Raw genomic sequence first — 12,746 nt, forward strand, 5'->3', positions numbered from 1 at the left:
CATAGTGGCGCGCCCTCGTGATTTGTAGATCGATCTTGCATGTTTTGCTTTGTCCTCCAATATGTCTCACAGGTCTGGCGTATTTCCCCATGCCTTTTTATTTGAATGGCGTCGGGGTGCAGGCTGAGCTTTTGGCTGGAATGCCTCTCTATCGCGGCCACGAGGTGGCCGATCAGCCGCGTCATACGCTTCTTCCTCCAGTCGGGGTAGCAACCTGCATTTTGGATAACTCTTGGAGGGGCGTTCGAGTTTATATTCCTCGGCTGCGAGGACTTCAGTCCATCTGTCAGCTAGCAGATCTTGATCAGCTCGAAGCTGCTGCTGCTTTTTCTTAAGGCTATTTGTCGTGGCTATAAGCCGGCGCTTGAAGCGCTCTTGTTCGACGGGATCCTCTGGCACGAGAATTCTTCATCGTCGAGGCTTGCCTCATCTTCGGAGGGGGCATGTAATTATCATCCTCCGCCTCTCCATCTGCCGCTCTCTCTGGAGGGCTGGCCTCTCCATCCTCCTGTCCTAGATCGTGTTGGAGGGGATTGTTGCCATCTTCGGCACTATCCGGAGTGTTATTAGCTCCTGTGCCGGTATCACCACTTTTGCTTGGCGGGACTTAGAGCGGCACCGCTGACGTCGACGCTTGGGTTGCTTCTTGGAGGGGTCATCCTCCGCTGTCTTGTCGCCATTGCCTTCTTTGGGTGTGTCCACCATGTATATATCGTATGATGAGGTGGCTGTCCAGTGCCTCTTAGGGCAGTGGTTCCTCTTCGTCTCCCGCATCGTCGTCCATACCATCGATGTCTTCGGAGTCGAAGTCGAGCATGTCGGTTAAGTCATCGACAGTGGCTACTAAGTGGGTGGTGGGTGGGCAGCGAATTTCTTCGTCATCCGCATCCCAATCCTGCCGGACATAGTTTGGACAGGATCCTCCAGACAAGGAGAGGGACCTTAATGAGTTCAGTATGTCGCCAAAGGGCGAGTGCTGAAAAATATCCGCGGAGGTAAACTCCATGATCGGCGCCCAATCAGATTCGCTAGGAACGGGCGCAGTCGGTTTGGAGTTCGCGACCGAAGAAGGATCCGGCAGTCTGACAACACAGCTCTTGTGCAGGGTAAGGTCGATGTTCGGCTCGATCGCCGCTGAGGGTAAGACCTTCGTGGCGGGGTCCATCCACCCGTCCATGGACAGCGCAATTGGCTCCGAATTGAGGGTCGGAGTGGCTGCTGGTGCGATCTCCCGAACACTGTCTGATGGTAGAGCTAAATCATACTCATCGTGACCGCGTGGCGCACAAGGCAGAGGCTCGAATCTGTCGAAGATCAAGTCTCCGCGGATATCGGCTATGTAGTTTAAGCTTCCAAACCTGACCTGGTGGCCAGGGGCGTAAGTTTCGATCTGCTCCAGATGGCCAAGCGAGTTGGCCTGCAGTGCGAAGCTGCCGAACACAAATATCTATCCGGGGAGAAAAGTCTCACCCTGGACTGCATCGCTATCGATGATCGTAGGAGCCATCAAGCCTAACGGCGATGACACAGAGGAACTCTCAATGAAAGCACCAATATCGGTGTCAAAACCGGCGGATCTCGGGTAGGGGGTCCCGAACTGTGCGTCTAAGGCGGATGGTAACAGGAGGCAGGGAACACGATGTTTTACCCAGGTTCAGGCCCTCTTGATGGAGGTAAAACCCTACGCCCTGCTTGATTTATTCTTGATGATATGAGTATTACAAGAGTTGATCTACCACGAGATCGGAGAGGCTAAACCCTAGAAGCTAGCCTATGGTCTGATTGTATGTTGTCCTACGGACTAAAACCCTCCGGTTTATATAGACACCGAAAAGGGCTAGGGTTACATAAGGTTGGTTACAAAGGAGGAGATATACATATCCGTATTGCCTAGCTTGTCTTCCACGCCAAGTAGAGTCCCATCCGGACATGAGACGAAGTCTTCAATCTTGTTTCTTCATAGTCTAACAGTCCAGCCAAAGGATATAGTCCGGCTGTCCGGAGACCCCCTAATCCAGGACTCCCACACACACAATAGCCCAAACGGCGGGGTTATGTCCAAGAATATGTATTTTCATCTTATGCTTCCAACTAGAAAAATTTGTACCATAACGGTTCACCATACGTGCATGCTACGGGAATCACAAACTTCAACACAAGTATTCCTCAAATTCACAACTACTAAACTAGCATGACTCTAATATCACCATCTCCATATCTCAAAACAATTATCAAGTATCAAACTTCTCATAGTATTCAATGCACTCATAAGATTTTTTTTACTAATCTTGAATGCCTATCATAATTAAAGAAAATTACCATGCTGTTTTGTAGGACTCTCAAAATAATATAAGTGAAGCATGAGAGAACAATAGTTTCTATAAAACAAATCCACCACCGTTCTCTAATAGATATAAGTGAAGCACTAGAGCAAAAACTATATAACTCAAAAGATATAAGTGAAGCACATAGAGTATTCTAACAATTTTCAAATCATGTGAGTCTCTCTCAAAAGGTGTGTACAGCAAGGATGATTGTGGTAAACTAAAAATCAAAGACTCAAATCATACAAGATGCTCCAAGAAAAACACATATCATGTGGTGAATAAAAATATAGCTCCAAGTAAAGTTATCGAAAGACGAAGACGAAAGAGGGGATGCCTTCAGGGGCATCCCCAAGCTTAGGCTTTTGGGTGTCCTTGAATTTTACCTTGGGGTGCCATGGGCATACCCAAGCTTAGGCTCTTGCCACTCCTTGTTCCATAATCCATCAAAACTTAACCCAAAACTTGAAAACTTCACAACTTCTCTATGGTTTATAAACTATTTTACTAGCCATAGATTCATCAAAATAAGCAAACAACACACGAAAAACAGAATCTGTCAAAAACAGAACAGTCTGTAGTAATATGTAGCTAACGCAAACTTCTCGAACCCCAAAAATTCTAAAAAAATTTGCTGGACGTGAGGAATTTATCTATGAATCGTCTTAAAAAGAATTAACTAAATAGCACTTTCCAAATGAAAATGGCAGCAATTCTCGTGAGCGCTAAAGTTTCTGTTTTTTACAGCAAGATCAAAAAGACTTTCCCCAAGTCTTCCCAATGGTTCTACTTTGCACAAACACTAATTAAACACAAAAAACACGACCAAAACAGAGGCTAGATAAATTATTTATTACTAAACAGGAGCAAAAAGCAAGGAATAAAAATAAAATTGGGTTGCCTCCCAACAAGCGCTGTCGTTTAACGCCCCTAGCTAGGCATAATAGCAAGGATAGATTTAAGTATCGCCATAATAATAGGATAGATCATTAAAACTCATTTCATATTCTCTACGTTCAGCAGCAAGTTTTCTTTGAGGCAAGCAAAAGTAATCAAAAGGGCTAAATTCAATGGGACAAAAGTCCCCAAGATCAACTTTAGGAGGTATAGGTTCCTCCTTCGGACCTTCGTATTGCACAAACAATTCATCATTATAAGCATTCTTTTGACAGAACTTTGTGAGCCTATGCCTGAGAGAATATCCTAGCTCATTATTTTGAATAGCCAAATCATTATTAAGTTCAGAAATTCTATCAACTAGAACATTGGTAGGAACCCTCTTTCTAAGATTTTCATTGAAAGCAACATAGTCTAGAGATTGAAAATGAATTATTTCTTCCTGATCAAAGAGAATAGCCTCTATGGGAGGACTGACAGCGTCCACCCTATAATGCACAAAGATTTCTTTGGCCTCTTTTATTATAAATCTAAACTCATGAGCCAAAAAGATAGTAGTGGCACGCTTAACAGAAGAATGCTCAATATTAGAAAATTCTACGAAAATCCTTTGTACGCAAGGATGCATGTGCATAAATTATCTTTCAAGTTCAACTACTAGCATGGCAATAGCGTCCACAAGACTAATAGTTCTATGAAGAATAGAACTACCATAGAAGGCAAAGCACCGACACAAGTAAAGAAATCTTGGACAACTCCTTTTCCAATAATATTACCACTACCAATTTGGAATTTTTTTATGTAAGATAGGGGGTTCTTCAGAAGGAGCATCAGAATCTTCCATGATATTATTATTATTGTCCATATCGACAACAATTTCCCCAATTTCAGACATAACGGTAAAAAGTGCAAGGGGCAAAAAGAAGGAGGAAGGCGAACGGAAAGAGAGGCGAATAAAACGGCAAGGGTGAAGTGGGGGAGAGGAAAACGAGAGGCAAATGGCAAATAAAGTAACGCGGGAGATAAGGGTTTGTGATGGGTACTTGGTATGTTGACTTTTGCGTAGACTCCCTGGCAACGGCGCCAGAAATCCTTCTTGCTACCTCTTGAGCACTGCGTTGGTTTTCCCTTGAAGAGGAAAGGGTGATGCAGCAAAGTAGAGTAAGTATTTCCCTCAGTTTTTGAGAACCAAGGTATCAATCCAGTAGGAGGACACGCACGAGTCCCTCGCACCTACACAAACAAATAAAATCCTCGCAACCAACGCAATAAAGGGGTTGTCAATCCCTTCATGGTCACTTATGAAAGTGAGATCTGATAGATATGATAAGATAATATTTTTGGTATTTTTATGATAAAGATGCAAAGTAAATAAAGCGAAATAAAAACGGCACCAGAAATAGCTTGTTAGTGGGAGATTAATATGATGGAAAATAGACCCTGGGGCCATAGGTTTCACTAGTGGCTTCTCTCGAGAGCATAAGTATTATGGTGGGTAAATTTTTTTACTGTTGAGCAATTAACAGAAATGAGCATAGTTATGAGAATATCTAGGTATATAATGGAGAGTAAAAGTAAAGATTACAAAATAAAAGGTAATAGAAATAGCTTGTTGATGGAAGATTAATATAATGGAGAATAGACCCGGGGGCCGTATGTTTCACTAGTGGCTTCTCTCAAGATAGCATAAGTATTACGGTGGGTGAACGAATTACTGTCGAGCAATTGATAGAAAAGCGAATAATTATGAGAATATCTAGGCATGATCATGTATATAGGCATCACGTCCGAGACAAGTAGACCGACTCCTGCCTGCATCTACTACTATTACTCCACACATCGACCGCTATCCAGCATGCATCTAGAGTATTAAGTTCAAAGGAAAAAAGTAATGCTTTAAGTAAGATGACATGATGTAGAGCGATAAACTCATGCAATATGATATAAACCCCATCTTGTTATCCTCGATGGCAACAATACAATACGTGCCTTGCTACCCCTACTATCACTTGGAAAGGACACCGCAAGATTGAACCCAAAGCTAAGTGTCGGTGTCAAAACCGGCGGATCTCGGGTAGGGGGTCCCGAACTGTGCGTCTAAGGCAGATGGTAACATGAGGCAGGGGACACGATGTTTACCCAGGTTCGGGCCCTCTTGATGGAGGTAATACCCTACGTCCTGCTTGATTGTTCTTGATGATATGAGTATTACAAGAGTTGATCTACCATGAGATCGTAGAGGCTAAACCCTAGAAGCTAGCCTATGGTATGATTGTATGTTGTCCTACGGACTAAACCCTTCGGTTTATATAGACACCAGAGGGGGCTAGGGTTACACAGAGTCGGTTACAAGGGAGGAGATCTACATATCCGTATTGCCTAGCTTGCCTTCCATGCCAAGGAGAGTCCCATCCGCACACAGGATGAAGTCTTCAATCTTGTATCTTCATACTCCAATAGTCCGGCCAAAGGATATAGTCCGGTTGTCCGGAGACCCCCTAATCTAGGACTCCCTCAGTAGCCCATGAACCAGGCTTCAATGACGATGAGTCCGGCACGCAGTATTGTCTTCGGCATAGCAAGGCGGTTCCTCCTCCGAATACTCCATGGGAGATTTTGAACACAATGATAGTGTCCGGCTATGCAAAACAAGTTCCACATACCACCGTAGAGAGAATAATATTTCCACAAATCTAATATGCTGACACGTTTTTATAGCATGACATCACGCCGTGGCCCGGTCATTATTTGAACCGTTTTTCTCAACCAGCACCGCACATATCGCGAAGCGGTTTTCTTTGACACGTCTTGTCAAAGTAGAGATCGTGTTCCCCTTATTACGGGATTCTCATCAATACGGATGTGGGTAACCCAACCGCGCCATCAATTACGACGCTTGGGGAATAAGAGGTTTTACCAAGTGAGTGGGGAGGCACACCGCCTCTTCTGCCCTTATAAAGGGACAAGGATTCACTCTTTTCACCCACGCCTTCTTCTCGATTCATTCCCTTCTGCTCAGGCTCCAGCGCCCAAGCGTTCATCTTCTCTGCCCACAAAAGGCCTTCCAAAGATGTCCGGATCTGGAGCAAGAGGCAAATGGATCGCTTCTACCGTCCGAGAGAAGGATATCAAAAAGCTTCGGGAGGCCGGGTATATGGCCAAGAAAATCAGCCACCGTCTCCCGACGGCGGGACAGATCGTCCCTACACCGGACCCCCATGAGAGGGTTGTATTCCTCCCTCTTTTTGTCCGCGGGCTAGGGTTTCCCCTCCACACATTTGTTCGCGGCATCATGTACTATTATGGGATTGATCTTCACGATATGTCCCCTAATTCCTCCCTCAACATATCGACATTTATTGTCGTGTGCGAGGCTTTCCTCCGCATTTCGCCGCACTTCGGTTTATGGCTGAAGGTTTTTAATGTGAAGCCCAAGGTGGTGGGTAGCGAGCACGCCGAGTGCGGGGGCACTATGGTGAGGAAGATGCCCAACGTCATATGGCCAACGGGAACCTTTAATGATTCTGTTAAGGAGTGGCAATAACAGTGGTTTTACATCACTGAGCCGTGCGGCAAGGAATGGGCCGCCTCTCCCGAGTTTCGATCCGGCGCCCCTCTGCGGCTTACATCCTGGGTCAAGAAAGGCCTGGACTGGTCCTCGTCCGACGAACTGTCGGTGCTTCAGACATGCGTTAAAGATATGGGAAATTAGAGCATTGAACTTGTCAACGTAGTCCAGGTGATGTTAGTCCACCGGATACTGCCTTGTCAACACCGGACTTGCAATCTATGGGATTTCAATCCGGCTAGGCACCAAACCTTGCGAAGGTTCTTCGGCTCCTCGCATGAGGGCATTTGGTAGGTGCTTTTCAAGTCCAGCAAATCATGGCCGGACTCCGCCGAAGACCGCGGGTACCAACTGTCCCGTCCTGCAAGTTTGATGAGTTTATTAAACTTTTCTATCCGCATGACCCAAAGGAACCGCTTAACACATGTTTATTCAACTCCCACAGAGCTGGACAAAGAAGGCGGAGCAGATCCATTGCCCGGCCCCGCTGCCCGAAGACCCGGCCATCCCACTTCTGACGAAGATGCTGGTCCCGGCGCCCTACAAGGTGTCGAAGAAGATGGCCGAAAAGGAGGCCAAAAAGACCCGGGCCGGCCTTCGTCATCGCGGCACTTCGGACATAATACCCGAAGGCTCTGATGCTCGTTCCGCCTCCGAAGAGGATAAAAAGGAGGAGGAAGATGAATCCCCTGCGGGGGGGAAAGAGGAAGAGGACGACCTCCGCACCCTTGGAGGCCGAATTGCCCAAAAGGGGAAGGGCTTCTCTTCCGAAGGAGTCCACTGCCGACAGCGACCTGGCATGGGATCCCAGGGCCCAGCCCCTGGTCAACTCGTAAGTATATAAAATCCGAGTACGTTTAAGCGTCCGGGCTCATCGTGGCTTAGTATTTTAACCTTAAGCCATATTTTTTGGTAGTCCGGTGAGGTCCCGTACCAAACAATCCTCATTAGAGGACCTGCTGAGCTCGAATGCTATGGAGAGTGGGACGCCCCAAAAGGCCCCTTCCTCCAAACAGGTGCATAATACCGAGGCTTCGTCCCAGGAGGACCCCAGCGAAGGAGGAAAGGAAGAAACCATGAAGGTGGCGCCTGGAGGTCAAACCATAGGGGCCGGACACGTGGAGGAAAAGATTCCCATAGGGTCTGACAGCGGGGGCGACCTTGAGTTCGGCTCCTCACCGGATGCGATTCCAGAGGTTTATACGGCTCCAGAATCAAGAAGGCAGCCTCCTTCAGCTGGAGGGAGCGTGCATGTTCCGCCGGCGACCTCTGTCCATCCAGAGGTGTTGGATGCTTTGTTGGTGGCGTTACGAGACGCCTCCATTGTTGACGAACACCGTGCCCTTATGGGTGCGGTGATTGAGAAGATTCAGTCAACCGAGAGTGGTCTGAACGAAGCTTGTATCAGCCTTATAAGAGGCTTTGAGGTATGTTTTATAAGTTGCCGAAGAGTTTCATAGTATAGATAGTAGCCCCTGATACCTTGTTCGGTGAGAGAAGGAACCGGACAGGGGATCGCATTGATGATCACAGGAAGACTCATTGAGTGATATTGATTTCTCTTCTGTTCCAACCAGATACCTGTATCGGCTCCTGCCTCTCATACTGCGGAGATCTCCAGACTGATTCAAAGTCTGGAGCGGGCCATGGAAGAAATTGGCCAATTAAAAATGCAGTTGAGGGATAAACAAGGTATGCACAAGTGTTGCGCGCATTTATTGTGAAATAAATGTTTAGTATGAAATAAGCCGCATAATTTGTGCTAGGGGTTATGACCGAAGTCGAGGCCCTCAAAAGGGTCATTGCCGAGGCCAAGAAAAAGGCGGCCATGGAGCGGACTCTTCGTGAGAAACACGAAGCCAGAGTTATTAAAGCTGAGCAGGAGCTACAAGAGGCCGTAAGTAAATGCGAGGCCTTGGAGCGGAGTTTAACGGAGAAAGAGTCCGAACTCACCAAGGCGCGTCAAGCCACGAGAGACGCCTAGGGGGAAACCCAAAGTGCCCTGGAGGGGACCCAAGAGGCGAGGAAGATCGCGGCGGGTAAGGCTTTTCCCATGTAAAGCAAGTATTTGAAGGGAAAACTATGTTTCTAATTGTGAATCCAGACTTCTCAGGTGTATTTGCCGAGCTACCTCACAGTATATCAGATGCCGCTCAATTCTACCGAGCCGAAGGAGGGAACACCGCCGATAAGCTCTTTTGGTCGCAGTATTTGGCACCGAATTATCCGGTGCCTTTTGTCGATCAACTAAAATAGCTGATCGAACTGCATAAGGCGGCGAAACTAGCCATGAAAGATATGGCTATCCGGCTATGGCCTGCCGAGCCAATTCCAAGCAGCTACTTCGGGCTCATGAGGCGGCTTGTAAGCGCTTGCCCTCGACTTGACTTCATCCAGCAGTCGGTCTGTATGGAAGGAGCGCGAATGGCCTTCGCCCTCACAAAGGTGCAATGGGGGAAGATGGATGCCGAAAAGCTAGTGACCGAGGGACCGCTAGAGGGGAAGGAGCAACGCAAGCCCGAATTGTATTATAAGAGTGTCCTGAAAGGATCCTACCTTGCAGCGGAGCTATGTACCAAGGACATTATATTTCCGTGAATGCCGATCATGTTGTCCTTTGTAATGTTTGAACAAGGTCATTTATATGTCGCATGTTATATAAAAGTTTACCCTCCCGCGCGGCCGTTTGTATTTTAAGGCTGAGAGTTGGCCAGTCATCGGCTTCTGCCCCCACGTAAGAAGTACGGGGGTGTTCGGGATAAACCTGAGCACTCTTTATCCCAGTTTTGGGTCCTCCGAGGGACATGCTCAGCACAACGAACCAGGCAATCGGACTATACGGCTTTATCACTCTCACTTAGCCATAGGAGCTTTAGTATGGCCGGCGCAACCCCTTGTGTTCGGAAGACCGTACTAGGGGCTCCATAAGCGCCTGATCGGAGAAAAAGCTGATCCATCGCACACTGCATTGGTTATGGCATTTATGTGGGAGAAATCCTTAAAGATTTTGTGACCGCTCGAACAGCTGACCAGCTCTCGCCATATCATGACAGTCAGTTTTTGGCTTTCTCTACTGAGGTGCTCATCCGGAAGAACCGGGACACAATCACAGTAGTTCTCCCAGTGCTACCTTAGCCGATATAGCGGAACGTAAGGTACCAAAACATGGGAGCCGGGCAAACCCAACTATTGACCCAAGACATGATTCGGAGCTGATGCATATAATGCTATAAGTTTGGGGTGCCGAACTTCCACGAAGGTGTTCGGACTTTTATTGCCGTGTTACGGGAAAAACGAAGCCCCTGGCATATTTAAGGCATATCACTGTGTACAGATGCCATTTGACGAAATGATTTCGATAAGAAATAATCAATAGGTAAACGTCATATGAATCCACATATTGTATTTGAATAATACGTCTATGCGTGTGGGTACAATTAATGTGATAAAAAAGGAGTTGTGATAGCAGAACCTGTTGTGACCAGGGAGGAGAGGTTGAGTGTAGTTCCGTATTGTAGCCAGACGTTCGCTGCGGGGAATGTCTAAGGATCCCCTGACGCGTTCGAGCTGCCTCTGCGGAGTCCGTCCTGATCGGTGCAAAGGTGAACCTGCGAAGGAAATATAAGAAGTATTTGCATGACGGAGGGCGGTTGAACCGCTGAGTTCGGCCTGTCATGGCCTTCGCCAGAGTGTTTAGTTGAGCTCTGGACAAGCCGGGCTATCCTTCCGCAAAGTAGTTCGGAGCCCCTTGACGGCGTCGACTCAAGGTTCGGCTGCAAGGTGCTACTCATTGTTCCTGCTGCTAAGGCAGTGATGTATTTGTTGGTGCCAAAGGAAGGTTCGGCCTTGCCATGAACCATGATGACACCGCCTGGACCGGGCATTTTGAGCTTACGGTAGGCATTATGTGGCACTGCGTTGAATCGAGCGAACGTGGTTCGCCCGAGCAGTGCTTGATAGTCACTGTGGAAAGGGGCGATCTCGAAGATTAACTCTTCGATACGGTAATTTTCTGGTGATCCGAAGATTACCTCGAGGGCAATGGAGCCTGCACGGCTAACCTCCATACCTGGTATGATGCCTCTAAAAGTGGCTTTAGTGGGCTTGATCGCTGAATGATCAATGCCCATCTTGCGCACTGTGTCCTGGTAAAGCAGATTTAAACTGCTACCTCCGTCCATAAGGACTCGAGTGAGGTGGAACCCATTTACTATTGGGTCAAGGATTGGTGCGGCTGGATTGCCCCGATTGGCGTTAACCGGACGATCCGTGCGGTTGAAGGTGACCGGTCCTAGCTTATATTATGGGACGGCGAGTTCCATTGAGCCGTCGTCCCTAAGGGTGCATCTCTGGTCCAAGTGGGCAATTTGGGTGGTATTTACCACATTCACCGATTGAATATGGGGGGTGATTTCTTTTGCCCTCCTGTGTTCGGCGATCTGGGCTCTTCGTCGCTATCGTCGCTTTGAGACCCCTCTTCGTTTTTGGCGCCTGCCTTGCCGGGTTGTTTGAAGACCCAGCATTCTCTGTTGGTATGGGTGGCTGGTGTTTCTGGGGTGCCATGAATTTGGCATTGGCGAGCGAGGATGCAGTCTAGACTGGATGGACTCGGATTTGTATTTTTGGGTGGCCCTTTCCGCTGACCGGACCTTGCGCTCCTGAACCCGACATTAACTGCCGTATTTTTGGCGTTTTCACCATATTTGCGGCGCTTGTTTTTGTTGCTTCATGGTTTACCGTTGCTGTCCCTGGCTTGTGATATGCCAGGTTTGCTTGCTGTATTGGTTCTACGAGCCAACCAGCTATCTTCGCCCGCACAAAGGCGGGTCATAAGTGTCATGAGGGCTGCCATGGATTTTGGCTTCTCTTGGCCGAGGTGCCGGGCGAGCCATTCGTCGCGGATATTATGCTTAAATGCCGCTAAGGCCTCTGCGTTCGGACAGTCGACAATTTGGTTCTTCTTGGTTAGGAACCGGGTCCAGAATTTCCTAGTCGATTCCCCTGGCTGCTGAGTTATATGACTTAAGTCGTCAGCGTCTGGCGGTCACATGTAAGTGCCCTGGAAATTGTCCAGGAATGCCTCTGCCAGGTTCTCCCAACTTCCTATGGAGTTTGCCGGCAAGCTATTGAGCCAATGCCGAGCCGGTCCTTTGAGTTTGAGCGGGAGATACTTGATGGCATGTAGGTCATCCCCGCGGGACATGTGACTGTGGAGGAAGAAGTCTTCTATCCATACCGCGGGCTCTGTAGTACCATCGTATGATTCGATGTTTACGGGTTTAAACCCTTCTGGGAATTCGTGATCCATTACTTCATCGGTGAAGCATAGGGGGTGTGCGGCGCCTCTGTGCCGGGCTATATCGCAACGCGGTTCATACGAGTCTTGTCTGCCGTGTCCGGCTCGGCCGGATTTGCTTTTAGTGTATCCGGCGTGACGATCATCGTCGCATATTGGTGTGTGCCCCCGTGATCCGTAGATCGATCTTGCATGTTTTGCCTTGTTTTCCAATACGTCTCACAGGTCCCGTGTTGTAACACCCTCGATGCGACTATATCTCCCACGTGTCGAGGCACGACTTAGAGGCATAATCGCATTGAAGGCATATGTCGCAAGTGAGGTAATCTTCACACAACCCATGTAATATCATAAGGGAAAGAGATACATAGTTGGCTTACAATCGCCACTTCACACAATTACATGAATAAAGCATTACATCATCCAAATACACTCAAGGCCCGACTACGGAGCCAAAATAAAATAAGAACCCCAAATGCGACAAAGGTCCCCCATCGACCCCAACTGGGCTCCACTACTGATCAACTAGAACAAAACCACACCAAGGACAAGATCTTCATCGAGCTCCTCCTGAGCTTGGTTGCGTCATCTGCACGGTCTCATCGGCACCTGCAAGCTGGTTTTGGAAGTAACTGTGAGCCACGGGGACTCAGCAATCTCG

Source organism: Triticum dicoccoides, chromosome 2A, assembly GCF_002162155.2.
Source record: "Triticum dicoccoides isolate Atlit2015 ecotype Zavitan chromosome 2A, WEW_v2.0, whole genome shotgun sequence".
In the NCBI taxonomy this organism is placed as follows: Eukaryota; Viridiplantae; Streptophyta; class Magnoliopsida; order Poales; family Poaceae; genus Triticum; species Triticum dicoccoides.